The 21,087-nt window shown below is 36.0% G+C and overlaps 1 long non-coding RNA gene across 1 annotated transcript; it reads left to right on the top strand.

The window, feature by feature from the left end:
• Window positions 1–5,478: 5,478 nt before the first annotated feature.
• On the top strand, window positions 5,479–19,366 carry LOC132062828 (uncharacterized). Its single transcript, XR_009416259.1, has 2 exons — window positions 5,479–5,880; window positions 18,984–19,366. It is a non-coding gene; the product is annotated as an uncharacterized LOC132062828 (long non-coding RNA).
• The last annotated feature ends 1,721 nt before the right edge of the window (window positions 19,367–21,087 follow it).

Consider the following 21,087-nt stretch of genomic DNA (forward strand, 5'->3'; position numbering starts at 1 on the left):
TCTTTTTTTATTGTTTTACACTCTTTTTGTTGGTTAAAAATGATAAAATATAGCCTTTGGGGGCCAATAATAATATGATATTGGAACTCAATTAAACAAATTCATGATCTATATGGCTCAGGCGAAATCTCATTTATCTTTATCACATATAATTAATTAGAAGAAATGCTAGCCAGATAGATTCTTTACCTTTCTCTAATATTATTGATATAATATAATAACAATAACAACAATATATCCGATGAGTTTTCACAACGAGGGTGGGTGTACTTAGACATTATCCTTACCTTTGTGGGGCAGTGAGACTATTTTCGATAAGCCCTCAGCACAAGAATTTTTTTTTTCAGCACAATTTCTGAAAAAGAAATGCAAGAGTAATTCAATATTATTGATATCCTTTGATTATATATATATATATAAAAAAAATTATTAATTTAAGAGAAATATTACTTTAAATTAAGAAAAAAATTGTTGGGTAGAATATAATCTTAGTTAATCTTGTCACCAAGAAAGAATCAACAAAAACTACTTTTAAAATGTTAAGAAATTTCAATAATTGTTTGACCTTCAAATAGAAGTGCTATAAGCAAACTGACATAAACATTAGTTACGAATTACGATAATTCTTCAATGTTTTAAAAGATAAAAGTACAGACAAAATATGTAACTAGTAATTCTGTAGGATGGTTATTGTGTGCTATTAAATTGAAACTAGTAATTCTGTAGGATGGTCATTGTGTGCTATTAAATTGAGAAGAATGAGTAATTATTTCTGTTTATTTGAGAATCAGTGAAATTATTACTCCGTACGTCTCAAATTTTATTGTTTTTTTTATACGCCCTTGAGAAATACCTTAAGAAATAAATAAGAGAGGTATTTGACTAATTTTATCTTTATTTATATATAAATTATAATCTTTCGCTATTAAATATTTACTATATTTTTATATCATTTTGAGACAGTTATTATTATTAACTAGGAACAAATAATTTGAGACGGGAGAGAGTAGTGACAAAAGTGTCCTTGTATTATGGAGTTCAGTTATTTCTTTGGGTTGAGGAATGACGAAAGTGCCCTTCTGGAAAGGCGGATAAGGCTTTTACACAGAGCACGAGAAAGCGTTTTTTGGCAGCCAAGTGTTGCTGTAGGATTTGGTGTCACTTGCACAATTTTACAACAAGTACAATTTTGGAGTTTGAAATTAAAACTTAAATGTAAATTAAATTGAAAAAGTTGGCATGAGCTCTGGACCTGATTGGTTGATAGTTGAGGCATTCTGTCGCAATGATCCACGGATGGATGGGTTTTGTGGGTCACCACTCACCACCATGAACAATTATCACAATTACTATATATATATATATATATGTACACCGCGCAGTAATTAAATCTATTTTTAACTGACGGCGATTTAAAATGGGCTTGTTATTTAGACACACTTCAAGTGAACCATTTCTATTCCACTTAGACACTTTTTACACCATTATCGGAGCAGAACCAACACCAGTCATCTCTTACGTGGATTAAGTGGCCAATTAAATTGTGCCAGCTCATTTAAATTGTGTCAACTCAATTAAATTGTGCCAACTCATTTTAATTGTAAATTCACTAATTTGTAAATTCGTGGAGTTTTGACCATTAAAAATTGGGGCTTTTGGTGGTTGGATGTGCAATGAGGTGGCGCCCTTTTGGTGTTGGTTTTGCTCGATATGGTCTGCAAAAAGTGTCTAAGTGGAATAGGAATGACCCACCCTGAAGTGTCTAAATGGAACAAAGGTCACTTTAGGTCTTTCAAGTGAAAGAAGTGGACGACCACAGTGTCGTCGATTGGTTTGGCCTATATATTTATATCATCTCTCCTTCTATATCACGAAATAATTTAGGGATTTTTTAGTATTACCTTCGTCTCGTATTACTTGTCCACTCTCTTTCTTTAAAAGTCAAACTATATAAGTTTTGACTGATATTTTGAGATATATTTTTTTACCATATTAATATGAGAAAAATTACAACTTGCAGTTGTTTTCATCTAGCTTTTAAATATCTAAATTATATTTTTAAAATATTGAATTGAGAAGATTAGTCAACTTGACTCTCGAAAATCGAAACAAGACAAATAATATGGGACAGAGGGAGTAATATATATCGGTCCAACAAAGGCCCACAACAATAAATATTTTTATAAATTATTCAGTATGCATTCTATAGTATATGTTTAATTAGTACATGCTAATATAAGCGTTATATAATATATGTATTATTAGTATACACTTATAATACATCAGAGATGGCTACAAATTATTACATCTAAGTGAGTAATTTAATCGACCGGATAAAAATATAGAGATCTCACAATTTACTTGCACATGATTATTACACCAAGCGAAAGGGTGCATGATATGTATTTTGTATATACTTTCATAACTCAACTATGATTGATTAAGCGATATGTATTCTCGCTTATGTATTCTCGCTTTTATAAGTTTTAGCACTGAGTGCACGTGAATTTTTTAACACTATTAATGACATATATAGTTAAACTAATCCTTGAGCAAATCTATACATCCAAACAAGAAAATTTTGCAACTTAGTTTGTTTCATTCTCCATAAATGTTACACACAATACAAGAAGTGTTAATAATCACGCGAATTTTATTGCTTTGGGGTATTTTTAGGGGTGATAAAAAAAATTGACAATTTGATACTGAAGAAAGATAGAAATTTATGTGAAGACTTATCACAAAATTAGCGTCAAATGTTTTAAATTAGCAATTAAAAATGTACAAAACATTAGAAGTGAAAGGTGTTGTTTATTTGCCATCAAACTAATTATCATGGAGAAGATAGGCTTTACCCCCTCTAATTAGAATAATATTAGAAATGTTATAGATATATGCTAGACAATATGGTCACGTAAAGGTCATGATCATAAAGATGATTGAATATTTTGCAACAATATGCTAAAATTGAAATTTATTCACCTGTCAAATATATATATATATATATATATATATATATATATATATATATATATATATATATATGTATAACTTGTAACTGGGAAGGTCATGTCATTAAACATGTACTTTATGAGTTAGTCATATTTTGTAGTGTTTCATGAAACTCTTCAGATGATGGAGAAGATTTAACAAACTAATAATTATCTTGTACAACTTTAAATATAAGTTGTAAGAGGAAGACATATGAAGCTCTGATACTTACTTATCTTGTCTTGTTAAAGTAAAAAGTTACTCACCAAGTTTCCACCTTTCTCAAGGTCCAAAAACTTCAATATACATATTTAACACTCTTTACAAGGAAATGTTGAATTAATCATCAGCAAGCAAATCGACTTTTAAACTGAATTTTTCGTCTACACAATGAAAAAATGTTACTATCATATATTGAAATGATAGATAAAAGTAATCCACTTTAGAGCAGCATAATAGCGGAAAGAAAACAAACACTAAATACTTATATAATTTTATTCGTCTTCAACTTTCTTCCAACGTATTAGACATATTAATTTGATAGTGCTCCACAAGACTTTTCAGATGATGGAGAAGACATAACAAATACTCAGTACAATCTAAAATAAGTGAATTGTGAGTTATGACACACTCCTTAAGAAAATTAACTATACTAATCAGAGAATCATTTGTCAATATTACCCTTTTGCGTTTCTCATACTTTTTTTAAAAGTAAAAATAGTCAGCATTAAGATTTGGTTTATGATGTTTAGCAACTAATGAAACAATTTGAATATTTTTGCTCAATGAAATATATAGTTGTACAACTAGTAATCCTAGAGATGTGAAATCATAAATTTGACTTTGCAATTCGTGCCTTGAAAAGTACTCCTATAGAATGTAAAATAGTTTCAAAAATCCACCGGAGAGAAGAGTAACTTTGAAAAATAATAATTTATAACCTCTCTGAGTTTTTATAAAATCCATCTACTTTAGACCAAAAAAATATCTTTGAAATTCATTTATTTTGAACCAAAAGAAATTATATTTATCTTGTGCAACTTTATAAGTTGTAAGAGGAGAACTTAATAAGCTCTGATACCTACTTGTCTTGTTAAAATAAAGGAAGAATATATTTGAAACAACACGCGTACAAATTCCACTTTGTTTAATGAAAATGACTCCAATTGTTGGCATTTCACTCCAAAAAAATTTCCTCCTAGACAAAACAATTATTACACATAAGCATGCTTAAGCTTTCCATTCTTCCAGCACCTAGAATCCATAAATTGATCTTGTGTTAAGATTAATTTCAATTTTTCACCTTTAAATTTTTTATACATTTATACCTACACCTAGTTTAGCTATACGGTCTACCTATTTATATGCAAAAATTTATCTAGTCAATTTATTGGAAAGAAAAGCAATAATAAAGAGATAGTGAAATTCAATGCATTAGAAACAAAAACACTAAAAACATTTGAAAAGAAAGAGTGCAATTTGAGTTTTCATCTCTTCTTTTATCATTGAAGGGTATTTTTGATATAGAAAAAATAGTAAGTGACTATTATGCCCTTAAAAGTAGTGTGAAGTTACTTCAGTGTCCCTATTTGTATCAGTTGTGCCAAAATGAGTATCCTAAAGTAAAAAGTTGTTCATCAAGTTGTCACTGTAACACCTCGTAAATCCGTACTAAACCATATTCATTACTCAGGAGGTTAGAAACCCAAGAAGGAGAGTGTTGGAATCGAAAATATGTTTCAGTTCAGAAAACCCAGCGTCACGCTTCAAGGGACGGACTGTAACGTGCATTACGGACCGTCATTCATACCGTAAAGGGTAAGGCTTGAAAAATCACCGTCTCGTAACTTGGACCAAAGGACGGTTCATCATTACGGACCGTGTCCGTAACAGTGCCGCGACTGCGACAATTAAAAAACGGGAATTCAGTTTTTATTTCATAAGTCCCATTCTTGTCAAGCCCTAACACGAAAGATTCTCTCCTCTCACCTTCTCCAAGCATCAAGGTAAGCTCCTTAAGACCATCCTAAATGAATTCCATCAATTACCCATGAATTCTAAGTAGGAATTTCATGTTCTTAACATAGGGTTTTCAAGATAACCCACCTGAAGGAATCTAAGACCAAGGATTAGAATTCTTTTTCCAAGTTCAGATTTTTATTTCAAGCTTGGAGCATTACCAGGTATGAAGGGTTGCTATCTATGTGTGGGAACATCATTGTTCTTCCCCACGCTTCTTCTTCCATAAAGTATGAAGCTTTACGAAAACTAGGGTTTTCATGTTATGAGGTTTTGAGCGGAATTTTTCGGGTCAAAACAATAGACATGTTGTAGATGAACAAGGTGCTATGCTATGCAAGCACATTTGGCCCGTAGAGGAGACAGATGATAATTTTGACTTTCCTATTGACAATTTCATTGTGTAATTCTGCAATATGAGTCATTTCGCAATATTTAGGATGTTTTTCTTTGACTCATACAGCCACTCAAGTCAAATCCTCAGTGAAGAGAAGGCTACCAATAAAAGGAAGAGAAGAAGGTGAGACTAAATTGTTCGAAGCCCAGAAAGTAACAGGCTTTGATTTTCCGAAATGCTTTCCATTCTTTATCTAGGTTGCTTGGAGTATGGGGAATCATTTGCTTCATATTTTCTCCAACTGATGACATATCTAGCGTTTTTCTAAGCCAAATCTGCAACTCTCAATTAACCAGCTTTAGATGAGCCAAAGCAAAAAAGAAAAAAAGCAGAAAGGAGGAGGATCTGGTTTTCTTGATCCAGTTCGATTATCAGATGCCCTTGTAAAATTCTTTGGTATTGGTGAAAATGCATTGCCTCGAGCTGATGTCATCCAGAGAATATGGCAATATATAAAAGAAAATGAGCTTCAGGTTTGTTGCATTTTCTGCTCACATCCTTCACCATCTTTAGTTCTTGTTTTGGTTTTAATACTCATTCAGTTAACATATTCCTTGTTATAAAAATTTTTTCACTCTTTATAAAAAGTTGTCATTCAATTGTATATAAGTGTCACAACCCATTTTGGCGTAAGTCGTGCGGGCACTTACCATTCCCAGCTCGGTAAGCGAACCCTTAACCCAATGATAAATAAATACATAAATAATTAAATCGAGAAACAGAATAAAATAAATACGTAAGTCTCACGATATATATATATATATATAGTAGAAAGGTGCAGAATAATAATAATAATAATAATATCCCAGGGTCTAGTCTGAGTAATACAAGAGCATCTAAGGGAATAAATACATGTATGGGATAATAATACATAAAAGTATCTATGCCTCTGAATAGGAATAAGACATAATGATAGAGAAGTCTTCAAGGCAGCGAACGACCATGCTCACCCTGGAAACTCGAAGATAATGCTGAAGCGACTATCAGCCACGTGTGACGGAAGCAGATCAAACCTGATACTCTGCATTCATAAAAGAATGCAGCAAGTGCAGGTCAGTACAAAACAACAGTACTGGTAGACATCATTGGCCGACCAAGCATAACTAACACAATTCAGCTAATAAAGCGGATAGGTAGACAACCCAACAAGTATAAATCAAAGTAATCGAATCCAAGTACACGTCATCACCTAAGTAAAGCATCTAATCCCAAATGTGCCAAGTCTGAATATATCAAGTCCGAATCTAACATCACAAGTACGACACCAAAACATTCAAAATAAGCCATGGTGCAATGCAATAATGTATAGATGCGATGCAATGTCATGCAAATGTTGTGTACACATGTACTCTGGACGGAAATATCGACATCTCGGTAGCACAACCCAGTGTGACTCGCGAAGTCTAAGTGCCACCCGTCCCGAATTTTTGCCCAATAGACAGACGGGATCCCTGATCTTTGTCCACGGGGGTTCTCACCGGCACCACTCTGGGGGACCCGCGGAGTCTATGCACTCACTCAATCAACGATTTTGGAACTAGCATCCGATATCGCCTCTCACGCCACTCAAGTAAAAACCAAGCCCAGCTCATCACAGTATTTCATCAAGTATCATTGATAAGTTGGTATTTTACCAACTTATTTCTTCTTTAAGCTTAGACTTTGCAATGTTTGATTGAGAAAATAGTGCATTTAATGTCGTTTACTCCTATTTTACAGGTTTATGTGATTTAGAAATAATCAAAAAAGAAAACAAGTCAAAAGAGGCCAAATTGAAGAAAATGAGAAAAATGGCTAAAATTGCAAAAAAGGCCAGATTTGCAATTCCGAAAATCAGTGGCTGTTTTGGACATATTTTTGATTGGAAAATTGTGCAACTATAAAAGGAAGACTTGAAGGAAAATATCATTAACTTTGGCCATTTTCACAAGACTTTTGGAAGCTAGGGTTCTTCAACCAACACTTTGGAAGGAAGATTGGAGCATTTTAATGAGCAAACTCTTAACCCTTTCTTCAATTCCTTGTTATGTATTGAATATTTAAGTGTGTTGTATTTTATTCTCTTACTTGCATCTTGTTTGTGAGAATATCCATTATCAAGTGTTGAATTAAATCTCTTGTTTTGCTTATGTATTGAACAATTTTTATTTCTAATGAAGTGGTTAATGTTTCTCTATTTATTCTTCAAGATTTCATGTCTCTTAATGGTTGCAAATATTGATTGTGCCTAGTTACCTTTACTTTGCTTGGAAAAGAGAGTTAAGGGTTAGGAAAAGAGTAAATAGCAAGGATTTAGGGCTTTAAACCTCATCTAATAACTTGAGCTCGGAAGAGGATAGTTAACTTGAGGTTAAATTGATTGTGCTTAATATCACACTCTAAGGCTTGGAAAAGCTTAGAGTGAAATTCATTGATTTGATTGGAAGACTTTCAATGAGATTTTAGAAATCATTATCTATTAACATAAACTCGCTTTTAGTTGTAAAATTGTAAAATACATTAGATTGTTACTTGAGAGTAATTTTCCTTGTATCCATGCTTGTGGCCATTGATCATTTTACTTGCTTTCTAGGTTAGTTTTATCTTTATTAGTTTTTAAATCAAAAATCATTTTCGAAAAAGTGTTTGGCTTTGCTTAGTTGGTGATAATTCTTTACTTTCTTGATCGCCTATATATATATATATAAATCATATTGCATACAACCGTGTACACTTTCTCATTTGAGGAGTGGATTTGGACGTTATCAATCATCAGTATCTCAACAATATATCATGAAGAATGAGAGTGCGTGCAATGCATGTATCCACAATAATCATGCTCAATATTACAAGTACCAACAATGGGTACGCCAATAATATATTTGAATCACAAGTACCAACAATAGGTACGCCAACAATATATTCGAATCACAAGTACCAACAGTGGGTACGCCAATAATATAACCGAATCACAAGTACTAACAGTGGGTACGCCAACAATATCATAATCAAGATAGAACAACAGATGCCAATAGCTACTAACAACACATGGCATCAAGCCAACACAATGGAACAATCAATTACAATATAACAGGATGGCTAGTCCTAACACACAACAGGGCCTAACCTAAGACATTATCCATCCCAACTTCATACCTGAAGGTTCACATGCTTTCTCTGACGATATAATCTAAATATATGCTTCGCTATGCGAAGTCTCACAAAGGTAAGCCATAACCTACCCGGATGGCCGAACAACAATACCAACAAATCACTCTATCGCCTTGCCTTTCCGCTGAGCCTCAGAACCAAAGTAGTATAGGCATATTCGAAATCTAGATTAGAAATCATGAAGAATGATACTAATATCGCTATCATTCAATTTAAGTTAATCTAATCCTAGAAATTGAGAAAAAGGGGGCCCACAAGGGCTAAACGGGAAATTCAGAAGCAAATTGTCAAATTAAGCACTAGGTGATCATAACCCAATCACTAATTGCTAAATTAACTCATAGATTTACCCAATTTTGAATTTGAAGCAAAACCCCCAATTTGGGTATGAACCCTAACTCTTTGATTCCGAAATTCAACACTAAAAATGGAGGATGTATGATTAATAAACTTAGATTCATCAAAATCTAGCATAAACCCCATCAATTCATCATTAATAAGCCTAGAGAAAAAGTTCATCAAACCCACTTTCATCTTCCATTACTAAGGGATTATTAAAGGAAAGAGAGAATCTATGATGATCAGCATTAATGAAATAGAAGAGGGATAGCAAGATTTACCTCCTAGAGTATTCCCAAAATATCTCCAAGAACAGTCCCCAAAAGCTCGAATTTCGAAATGGAAATAAATGAGAGTCTAAAGGCTTTTAACACTTCATTAATTATACACACTGCCCGTCACCTGCTTTAGCGACATTGGGACCGCCTAGCAGAGCTGCTCCAGCGGTCAAGCCCAAATGGCTTGGACCGCTCCGGATTAACGCCAAAGCGGGCACCAAACACCAGAAAACTTACCCAAGTTCACAATTTGATCTGATTTTTCGACTAATTCCGAGGCCATCTTCTCACATGCCATACACGTAAACACACATAAAAACACGCTACGAACGCGCCCGTGGTCTCGGAATTTTCAAAGGAGGCCTGGTTGACCGAGTCAACCCCCGATACCTTAATTCCAATTTTCCAACCCAAGTCCCAAAATACATCCGAGTGCATTGGGAACGGAACTAAACACACACACTGTAACACCCCGTATCTTTTGTAACACCCCGTACCATTAACGCGGACCTTGAGCATGATCCTAGACCAAAAGAAACCAAAAGAAAACATGAGCCTAGACTAAGGCATCACCTGCGAATGCATCACCTGCGAATCGCATGTTATGCATGCGAGTCGCAGGTGGTGTCGCATCTGCTGACAGAGATGTGCCAAAGAAGACATTAGGCTGTGCACCACCTGCGACACCATGTGCGATTCGCATGTGACACATGCGAGTCGCATAATGTGTCGCATCTGCTGACAGAGAAGGGCCAAAGAAGACCATCGGGTGTGCACCACCTGCGACACAAGATGCGATTCGCATGTGGTACATCTCGAGTCGCATATGATGTCGCGTATCTTGCACCGAATGACGATCCAAAATACAAGACTCGACCAATTTGGTGCAACATGCGATTCGCATGTTGCACGTGCGACACCATGTGCGAATCGCATATGGTGTCGGGGGGTATTCTCGTCCGGAAGTTTTTCTCGGTTTTTGGGCATCCTATAAATAGGTTTTCTAGGGTCCGGGACTCATTATTCGCGAGGCTAAACCATTGGTATTCCTTGTGGAGCTCATACAAGTGTGGATTAAACATCTCCTAGGGATTCCTTGCTTTTGGTATCTCCTCCACCCAACACTTTTGGTAAACCCTAACTAAACCTGTTCAAGATTCAAGAATCAAGAATTTGGGGAAAACACTTTCAAAAACTCAGGTCTCTAATTCAAGTGTTGAAACAATTAAGGTATGTAGAACTTCCATCCACATGTGGGAATCTCTACGTTCTTCCCCATGCTTCGTTTCTTGATATTCATGAAATTAAAACCCTAGGGCATTAAACCCAATATATTGGTAGCCCGTAATTATGTATTTATGTATATGAATTTTGTATCCATATTCGTTATTGTATTCCTAATCTTCCATTACGGTTATTAGGAACTACTTAATCCATGAATCATGAATTATTCCTCTGTGTTCTTATCATGTTTTATGATTTCATGTAGCAAGTTACAAGCATGTTTTCAAGTCAAAATTATATATCTATATATTTATGAACTATTGTTTCTACTCACGAATCAAGAACATGTTTGCAAGATTATGACAAGTTATCTCATGAAACCATATTACAAGTTATTTCGTGAAATCATGATTACAAGTTATTACAAGCTCTTTCACGAAAATCATGGGCTTCTTAGCCAACTATATCATGTTCATGTTTTTGGGATTGCTTAGTTAACCGAGAAGGCTCAGATAGCCTGAAACTACGTTGCCACCGTAGGATAAGGGTTGTCGCAAGTAGGCAACACCTTCATGATGCGTTTGGATCCTTACATGCTTATTATTACTTAAATCTCATATCCCACGGCAAGGTGTGAGTGTTCTCCGGTAGGGCGCAAGTACCGATCATGTTGTCGGTTACACTATAGCATTCCCCACGTTACAAGAAGTTTTATATACATGTATTTTCATTGAATTACCGTTTTCGACTTTACTCTCTCTCTGCTCATGTTCAAGTTACATGCGGTTTCATGTCCTATACCTACGTTGTGCCATGTTCTTCGTTTCGGCAGGTTTTACATACTAGTACTATTCACCATGTACTAACGTCCCTTTTGCTCGGGGCTGCGCACTTCACGGTGCGATACCGATTTTCGGGAGCATACGCCCGCGGTAGGATCGCCTCGCATCGCCTTATTGGTGAGCCCCACTCCTCTCGGGGTTCCACATGGAGTCTATATATTTAGTATGCAGTTTATGGTAGTCCAGGGCCATGTCCTGGTAGTTAGTATTCAGACATGCTTTAGAGGTTTCATAGACAGGCATTAGTTCACAGAGTCAGTTATGCTTTCATGTTTGCAGACTATTACGTTCTCATGAATTTTCATGCTATGAGATAATTTCAAGACTTATTCCGCAAATTATATTTTCATGATTCATTTAAATTGCATCATATAGATATATTGTTTTGATGCCCATGTTGACAAGCAAGCCATGAGGTTCGCTCGGACACATGCAAGCAAGGCCCGAGTGCCGTGTTTGCCATGGTTCGGGGCGTGACAAAGCTTGGTATCAGAGCCTAGGTTCAAGTGTCTTAGGGAGTCTATGAAACCGTGTCCAGTGGGGTCACTTTTATATGTGTGTGCGCGCCATACATATAAACAGTTGACCACCAAGACATTTAAGATTGTCTCACTTCTTTCAACTTTAGATCGTGCAATAGAGTTGTGTTCTCAGAAATCACTCGAACTCATGTGTTGTTTCTCATTCTACCGAATATGCCTAGTCTCAATGGATGAGGAAGATGTAAAGCTAGTCGTTATCAATGTGTTGCTTTCCGATGGAGGCATCAGGAATTATTCTAACTCGTGCCATGAAGCTTCAAGTAACATTCCCTTTCCATCGAATTCTAAACGTATCGAATGCGTAAGCGACGAGAAGGAAAATTCGAGACCCAAGACTTAACAAATAGTGCATGGTGTGTTTATCGAGGTGATAGTGCCATTTGAAAGGCAAGTTTCGATATGGTAGTACACATAGGTTATATATTTACGTAATAAGTTTATTTGGATTATCTGACCATGGAGCGACAGTATAAGGATGATAGTTCTGATTTAAGACCCTACAAGGTTACATGTTATAAAGTTAACCACGAGCAGATGATATTGAATTGTTTTTAGGGTTAGTTTTAAATTATTTCAGCTTATTCAGATCAGACCTAGAGAGTATGACGTGAGTAAGTTACTACAAGAAGCAGGTATTACTATGAGATAAAAAGATATGACAGTTCCCTCTTAGGGTTATGTTATTAAGTATTTTATCCCTGATGTGTATAGTATGGTATAATTTTGAAAGTGGGGGTTAGTTGTTCCAATTTCTCGTTTGAGACAGATGAAATTTTCCTAAGTGTGATCTGTGTCTATAGTTCAGAAAGATAGTATACAATCCAAGAATAGAGTCAGATAAGGAGGAAAAGTTAGAAATAACCTTATGTTTCACTTTATCACTCAGAGAAGAATTAGAGAATATGATACTAGCAAGTGGTAACAGAAGCCTAGTAAGTAAGTTTGAGTAGATACAGTGAATTAGAAATTTTCAGCAGAGTGAGTAGAAGTATGATTTGAGTTACTTAGTCAAGTTAATACTAGTGAGTGGATACCGTCTAAATACACCGAATGCGCGTTAGAACCCAAAGGGTTTAAGTTAAATTCGAGGTGTAGACATGGGGGAAAGAAGAAAACCATCTAAGCAGTAAGAGATCAAGCTACAGAAGAAGAGACTTTAAGAATTATCAGAAAGAGTTTTCCCAAGACCTGACAAAGCCAAGTTATACCAGCTTATGTACATTAGAAACCCGTTCATTTAAGTAATCCGCTTTTCCAGTAAGTAAGACTTGCTTGAAGTAAACCGAGTCATCGGTATGTTAGAGGAACTTAGCGTAATCACTAGATGACCACTTATCGCTAACTCAAGAGACCCACAAAGCTTTAAACGTCGACTTTTGAACTAAGGGAGATCGTGCGATAAGGTGCCGATATAGATTATGTGTTTGTAAGTTGATAGATTAAGGAGATTATGTCGAGAGGATCACAATTTCATGTAGCCAAGATAAGGTGCGTAGAATGCGATTTTTGTCATGCCCGTTGAGATCAAGTACTAGGTAATTATGTTATGAGATAAAGTTCTAGATCGAATAGCGGGTTTTAAAGGTATATGTTCCAATTTCGAATAATTCATGCACTATGTAGTACCAATGCCCAAACGTACTCTACACATGCATAGCATACCTATCTTATGCCGTTGTTAAAGCTTTACACTCCATGTTTAAAATACAAGAATTAAGTCTCCATACGATAGTAAGCTATGCGAGGGAATGTTCTTTCATGTTTCTCACATCAAAGTTGTACTCATGTCCAAGGTTAAAGATCGTATTCATGTCTCACGCATCTATCGTGCTTTTATACCCATGACCACGTTCTAGCTTCTAAGTGCTTCCCAAATATGATGTTGATTTTGATAATGATTGAGGAGAAGGTAACACAATAGTTTAAAGACTAAGAATCCTATGGAATGCCCACCTGGTCCTTGAACAAGGGAAAAATGCCTTAGGTAAATGATTTATTTCAACTCCAAAGATATGCTACCTACGTTCTCACGTACTCGTGCCACGGCCGACTTATTTGAGCATCCACATATAGAAATAGCCTAACAATGGGGTTGGTAGTTAACGATAATAGTAAGTCAAGATGGATGTCCTACCCACGATTCTACGTAACTCATGCTTATGTTCCTTCGGTTCTTGTTTTAAACGGCTCGTAGCTCGGCACAAAGGATGCCATTTTCTTTTCCGAAGTACTTATGCCCCGTTTAAGTTTAAGATGACTTTCTACTTATGCCTTAGGTGCTTGACGAACGAAGCGATTATGCCTATGATCCTTGCCTTCGTGAGTCTTATTTTATAATGAGGGTGTCGACTTACAGTAATAAGAGTAAACGATGTTGAACCATGTCCCATTCTGTAAGTATAGCTAAGTTCCAAAAGTGATATCTTATCCATCCCCATGTACGTCTATGAGTACCCAAGAGTGAGCCTACAATTGTACTCCACGCAAATCACGCTTATGTCTTATTAATAGCTCAATACTCATGAAATTAGGTCCGACGCCACGATATGCATCCATGATGTACTCATGTAAATGTCGTTGCTCATGGTCCCATGCCCCATGTCATGCTATTCACGTTTCATGCCATATGAATCACGTCCCCATGTATGCATGTTCCACGTTACGTCCTCCATGTACAATGCACCATGTCATGTATACGTTCTCTAAAGTAAAGTATCTTATATGAATAGTACCAATAATTCCTTTTCTCTCTCGGTCCTCTATAATTCGCTCATGAGAATGAGCAAGATGAGCTAAGGTATTCATAATCATGATTAACAACTAACAAGATAATCGAAGTAAGGTGCATTCCTATATTCAAATAGATATCTTTTAATGTACCCGTAGTGCTTATCTGGGAGTATTCTACTCACCGTAGATTCGACGTATTCATGTCATGTTTATGCTAGAGCTTTATGAACACCTATGTTAGGATCATATTCTTGTTATACAACTCAAGTCTGTCGCATTCACATCGAGTTACGCTTACATTCAAAGCCTAAGTCATACTCCTATCTCATATTACCATGGTGACAAACGAGCATCTATGATCAAGTCTCTAAGTATCCAAATCCTACCCGCGCTTAGTATTCAACCCTCATGTTGTAACAATCATGTTTTCGACATTCAGATCCCATGTTACGATATCCATGTTTACACGTATTCGTATCTCATGACAGTTTAGCACTCATGTATTCCTGTCATCCAGTTTCATGTATTTATGTCCCACGTCATGCGTCTCATGCCCAGATAATCATGTCATGTTCGTGCCTATTTCCAGTACTCATATCATTCGTGCCTACGCATTTCTTTCAAACCATGTATAGTAATCATATAATCATTCAGCCAATATCCGTGTGTCCAAGCCAGCTCAGTATTTATGTTAGATACATTCAAGATTCAGTAATCACGTTATGTCACATCATGCGTATTAAGATGCTATGTGAGTTGTGTGTTGGTACTTTAGTTAGTTGGCAGACGTTTGAGAAATGTCGTGAGGTTCCGAATTATGAAGGAAGTCCTGCCATAAATTTTGTAGATTCCAGAGTCAGTAGCGATTCTTAACCACTATTCATAAATCAAGGACAAATGTTTCATGATTCTCATTCATGTAGGTGCTACTCAGTTTCATGTTCCCCATGTACATGTTTCTATGTAATCACGTATTCAGTTCTTATGATTCATGACCATGTTCCCACGTGACCATGTCAAGCCCTTACGTTTCACGTCATGTTTCTTTCATGTTCATGTATTCAAGCCATGTCCAGCCATGTTCTTAACCATGACCCATCATTCGAGGACGAATGATCCCAAGGGGGAGATATTGTAACACCCCGTACCATTAACGCGGACCTTGAGCATGATCCTAGACCAAAAGAAACCAAAAGAAAACATGAGCCTAGACTAAGGCATCACACTGCGAATGCATCCCGCGAATCGCATGTTATGCATGCGAGTCGCAGGTGGTGTCGCATCTGCTGACAGAGAAGTGCCAAAGAAGACATTAGGCTGTGCACCACCTGCGACACCATGTGCGATTCGCATGTGACACATGCGAGTCGCATAATGTGTCGCATCTGCTGACAGAGAAGGGCCAAAGAAGACCATCGGGTGTGCACCACCTGCGACACAAGATGCGATTCGCATGTGGTACATGCGAGTCGCATATGATGTCGCAGATGCTGCACCGAATGACGATCCAAAATACAGCACCTGCGACAATTTGGTGCAACATGCGATTCGCATGTTGCACATGCGACACCATGTGCGAATCGCATATGGTGTCAGGGTATTCTCGTCTGGAAGTTTTTCTCGGTTTTTGGGCATCCTATAAATAGGTTTTCTAGGGTCTGGGACTCATTATTCAGCAGCTAAACCATTGGTATTCCTTGTGGAGCTCATACAAGTGTGGATTAAACATCTCCTAGGGATTCCTTGCTTTTGGTATCTCCTCCACCCAACACTTTTGGTAAACCCTAACTAAACCTCGTTCAAGATTCAGAATCAAGAATTTGGGGGAAACACTTTCAAAAAAAAAACTCGTGTCTCTAACTCAAGTGTTGAAACAATTAAGGTATGTAGAACTTCCATCCACATGGGAATCTCTACGTTCTTCCCCATGCTTCGTTTCTTGATATTCATGAAATTAAACCCTAGTGGCATTAAACCCAACATATTGGTAGCCCGTAATTATGTATTTATGTATATGAATTTTGTATCCATATTCGTTATTGTATTCCTAATCTTCCATTACGGTTATTAGGAACCCCAGCTTAATCCATGAATCATGAATTATTCCTCATGTGTTCTTATCATGTTTTATGATTTCATGTAGCAAGTTACAAGCATGTTTTCAAGTCAAAATTATATATCTATATATTTATGAACTATTGTTTCTACTCACGAATCAAGAACATGTTTGCAAGATTATGACAAGTTATCTCATGAAACCATATTACAAGTTATTTCGTGAAATCATGATTACAAGTTATTACAAGCTCTTTCACTAAAATCATGGGCTTCTTAGCCAACTATATCATGTTCATGTTTTTGGGATTGCTTAGTTAACCGAGAAGGCTCGATAGCCCGAAACTACGTTGCCACCGTAGGATAAGGGTTGTCGCTAGCAGTAGGCAACACCTTCATGATGCGCTTTGATCCTTACATGCTATTATTACTTAAATCTCATATCCCCCGGCAAGGTGTGAGTGTTCTCTGGCAGGCGCAAGTACCAGATCATGTTGTCGGTTACACTATAGCATTCCCCACGTTACAAGAAGTTTTATATACATGTATTTTCATTGAATTACTGTTTTCAGACTTTACTCACGTTTCATGCTCATGTTCAAGTTACATGCAGTTTCAGTTCATGTCCTATACCTACGTTGTGCCATGTTCTTCGTTTCAGCAGGTTTTACATACTAGTACTATTCACCATGTACTAACGTCCCTTTTGCTCGGGGCCTGCACTTCACGGTGCGGATACCGATTTTCGTGAGCATACGCCGCTTGTATGGGGATCACCTCAGTATCAGCTTATTGGTGAGCCCCACTCCTCTCGGGGTTCCACATGGAGTCTATATATATTTAGTATGCAGTTTATGGTAGTCCAGGGCCATGTCCTGGTAGTTAGTATTCAGACATGCTTTAGAGGTTTCATAGACAGGCATTAGTTCACAGAGTCAGTTATGCTTTCATGTTTGCAGACTATTACGTTTTCATGAATTTTCATGCTATGAGATAATTTCAAGACTTATTCCGCAAATTATATTTTCATGATTCATTTAAATTGCATCATATAGATATATTGTTTTGATGCCCATGTTGACAAGCAAGCCATGAGGTTCGCTCGGACACATGCAAGCAAGGCCCGAGTGCCGTGTTACGCCCAGGCCATGGTTCGGGGTGTGACACACACAAGTTCTAAACGACCATCCAAACCTCTCGGAATCGATGAAATTCCGAAAAAGGTCCGTTTACCCAAATGTCAACTTTGGGTCAACCATTTTTCACTTTAAGCCTATGTCTAGACACCTCGGGAAGCGTGTCAACGGTCCCCTCGGGTAAAAAATGAGCTAATCAATGCTCGAAAAAGGGCAAAAATACCGAAAAGACTAACCACCAAACAGGTTGTTACAATAAGCGACGACGATACTGGTAGTGAAAACTTTTCTATTTTTCATATTATCCAGAATCTAACGCATTTAATTCCAGGATGACATTGCTTCGTCTTGGAATAAAAAAAGAGTTTGACTAGAGATTCAGAACATATGTTACCTTAAAACATTATCCAATCATAATTTAGTATAAGAATATTAACTGTTAAAAGGCATTCAGTGTTTGACATTCTCTTTATGTTCCTAGAATCTATTGTAATTGACATTCTATTTATGTTCCAAGAATCTATTGTACTTCACGTAACACAAGATAATCCATTGAACTTCTGAAGCTGCTGAACAAATTTATATGATAGTCTCATTAACTTCAAAGGAACAACATATTATTCATGACTATTAGTTTGTCTTCAGTCATCTTGTTTTATTTGTTTTTAGTTATGTCAATAGCCTTTTGACCAAGTTTGCCTTAACAAAGAATTCAAATATGAGATAATGCCAAAATGGTGACCATTTTTTCTTTTGGACAACAACTTATTTCATGTTTAATTAATTCTACCAACTTATTTTGCCTTTTGACCTTTTAGTTCCTTCTTTTCCCAAGAAAATAAATTTTAAACCTCTGGTAACGTTAATCATTTGAGCACAGTACTGCTGTACAGTATATGTGTGTGTGTTTATTGTTATAGCCATGAGTTGACGCCTTTCAACAAATAATTCCGCTTATAGAACCTTCTTACCTTTTTCTAAAGATTCCGAATCCTATAAATAACATGTGTAGCCTCCCTGTTTCAAGAAATATGCAGTACTCTAAATTGGGTTGGTGGAACTAAGGCTTCATATGTTAATCGCATGCATGTTTCTTGGTGTTTTCATATTTCATATCTAGCTGATTGAAGATTCTGTGTAATGAAATATTAAGGGATGTCTTTAGAATTGTCTAGTAGTTATTTGTGCTAGCTGTATAGAGTAATTAATATCTTCTATCTTAGAAAATAAAGAGCTCCATCTGATAACTTCTACTTGAGATATGAATATTTCTTAGACAGATGGCATGAATTAAAAGGGTATTGAGCGTTACTGGACAAAAATTACTGGAGCAAATCCCATGCCACAGAAGTTACCCAGTGGTTGTATTGTTAGGCATTTGACTGTGTGCTTTTTTCTTTCCAGGATCCATCTGATAAGAAGACAATCATCTGTGATGGAAGATTAAAAAAACTATTTCAAGTTGATTCCTTCCATGGCTTCATAGTTACAAAGCTCTTGACTGCTTATTTTATCAAAAAATAAGACAGATTTTGTAGCTTGCTTGCATTTGGCAATGAGGGTAATTTGTCTTCGATGGTCATGCATATATGTTGATTATGTTCCATAAATATTGTTATCTTTGTCCTTTGAAAGTATTAATAGTCATGCGAAATTTCTTTTCTCCCTCTCTTGGTCGATTCCTTGTCAGTTCCTTTGGTTGAATTTTCTTTTTCGTTCTTGCAATGGATGTGATTATTCTTGTTCACTTTTGCAGTGCTAGTGGATTGTGGTAGATTGACAGTCAGTGTAATTATGATGAATCAGCTGTGTACAAAATTTCAAACTGAATATGGATGGATACAAAAGATTCATATAGTCTGACTTTAACTAATTGGGATCAAGGTGTCGGTGATTGTCCAAATTTTTTGGTTTCTAATGAGAATTGAACTCAAACTATGATCAGGAAGTCGATGTTTGGAACCTGAATTTTGGTAAAGAAGAAAAAAAAAAGTACAATTCCCTGGCATTGCTACTTCTCATCTTTGGAAGCAGAAGGAATATGAAGGTCAAGAATTGAGTGAAAATGGCTGGGAGATTTTTTGTTATAACTCGATCAAATTACTTCATTAAGAAATGTGAGGAAAGTAGAGAATATTGATCTCAAAGTACCACGGGAGAATTGTATGTTTTGTCAGTATTCTTTATTTTCCATCCAAATCTCTCCCAAGTACCAATTGGTATTTAAGGTTGATAAAAAATGTATTGGTGTATAAGGTTGATAAAAAATGTATCTTTACTATTTTTTTCGCTTAGCCCTTCTTTTCTTTCCTTTCCTTTAACCTTACCCGATTTATACCAATACTTAGAATATTTGTCTCGAATTCACACGCATCTTATACACTTCTACTTACCCTTACGGCCTTGTCCTTCCAAAAAAAGGCTAAAATATAAAGAAAAGATACTCAAAAAGATTTTTAGCAAACAAAATACAACTTTTGTTTCTTTTTAAAAAAAAAAATTATTTTAGCAGTAGATATATATTTTTGAAATTTTTACATGTTATAGCTAACATTAAGAGGTATTTACCATCCATAGCTATAATTTAACTTTTATGGCAAATTTCTAATTCCAGTTCTCGCACCGCTACTCCCTTCTTCACTAGTTCCTTTTTCCTCAGGAAACGAGAAACAACCAGTCCGTATGCTCATTCAAACCACCCAGAACCACCATCGCCCCCATCTTCCATCAATACCCTAAAAATTGCAGAATGATAGAATCACAATTCAAAAACAGACTTTTCTTACAATCAATCGCTTAAGGTCGATTCATCCATATCTTCAGCGTTCAGGCGGACACAAATTAAAGTAAATTCAAAGCAAAGAATAATCTAATTTTATTAAATGGATTTGAGTGTCTTCTTCGTCTTTTTTAGTGTAAATACAGTGTATTTTGTATTTCACCGGAGATACGATCGAATTTGATTGTATTCTCCATTTTTAAATACAGTGTATTTTGTATTTTCGCCGGAGATTTGACCAAATTTGATTGTATTCTACAATATATTTTTTGTATTCGCTTGTGTTTCTGTATTGCAAAGGAGAAAAAAGTGTATTTGAATACACCCAAAACACAGCTGTATTTGACTGACTGTATTTTGGAACTGTGTATTTGATTACACATAAAAACATGCGAAATAGCTAAAAAGTAGCTACGAATTGTAATTAAAAAAATAGTAGCTACGGTTGGTTGGAAGCCTAGAAACTATAGCTGTTTAGGTAAGTTACCCTATATTTTTTCCCTGCAATTGAATTCGTGGTATGAGCTAGCTTTTCGGTGCGGGCTCTACCAACCCAAGAAATTTTTGTCCGAACCATATATTTATATTAAAAATTTTGTCAAATA

The sequence above is a fragment of the Lycium ferocissimum genome, chromosome 7, assembly GCF_029784015.1.
Source record: "Lycium ferocissimum isolate CSIRO_LF1 chromosome 7, AGI_CSIRO_Lferr_CH_V1, whole genome shotgun sequence".
In the NCBI taxonomy this organism is placed as follows: Eukaryota; Viridiplantae; Streptophyta; class Magnoliopsida; order Solanales; family Solanaceae; genus Lycium; species Lycium ferocissimum.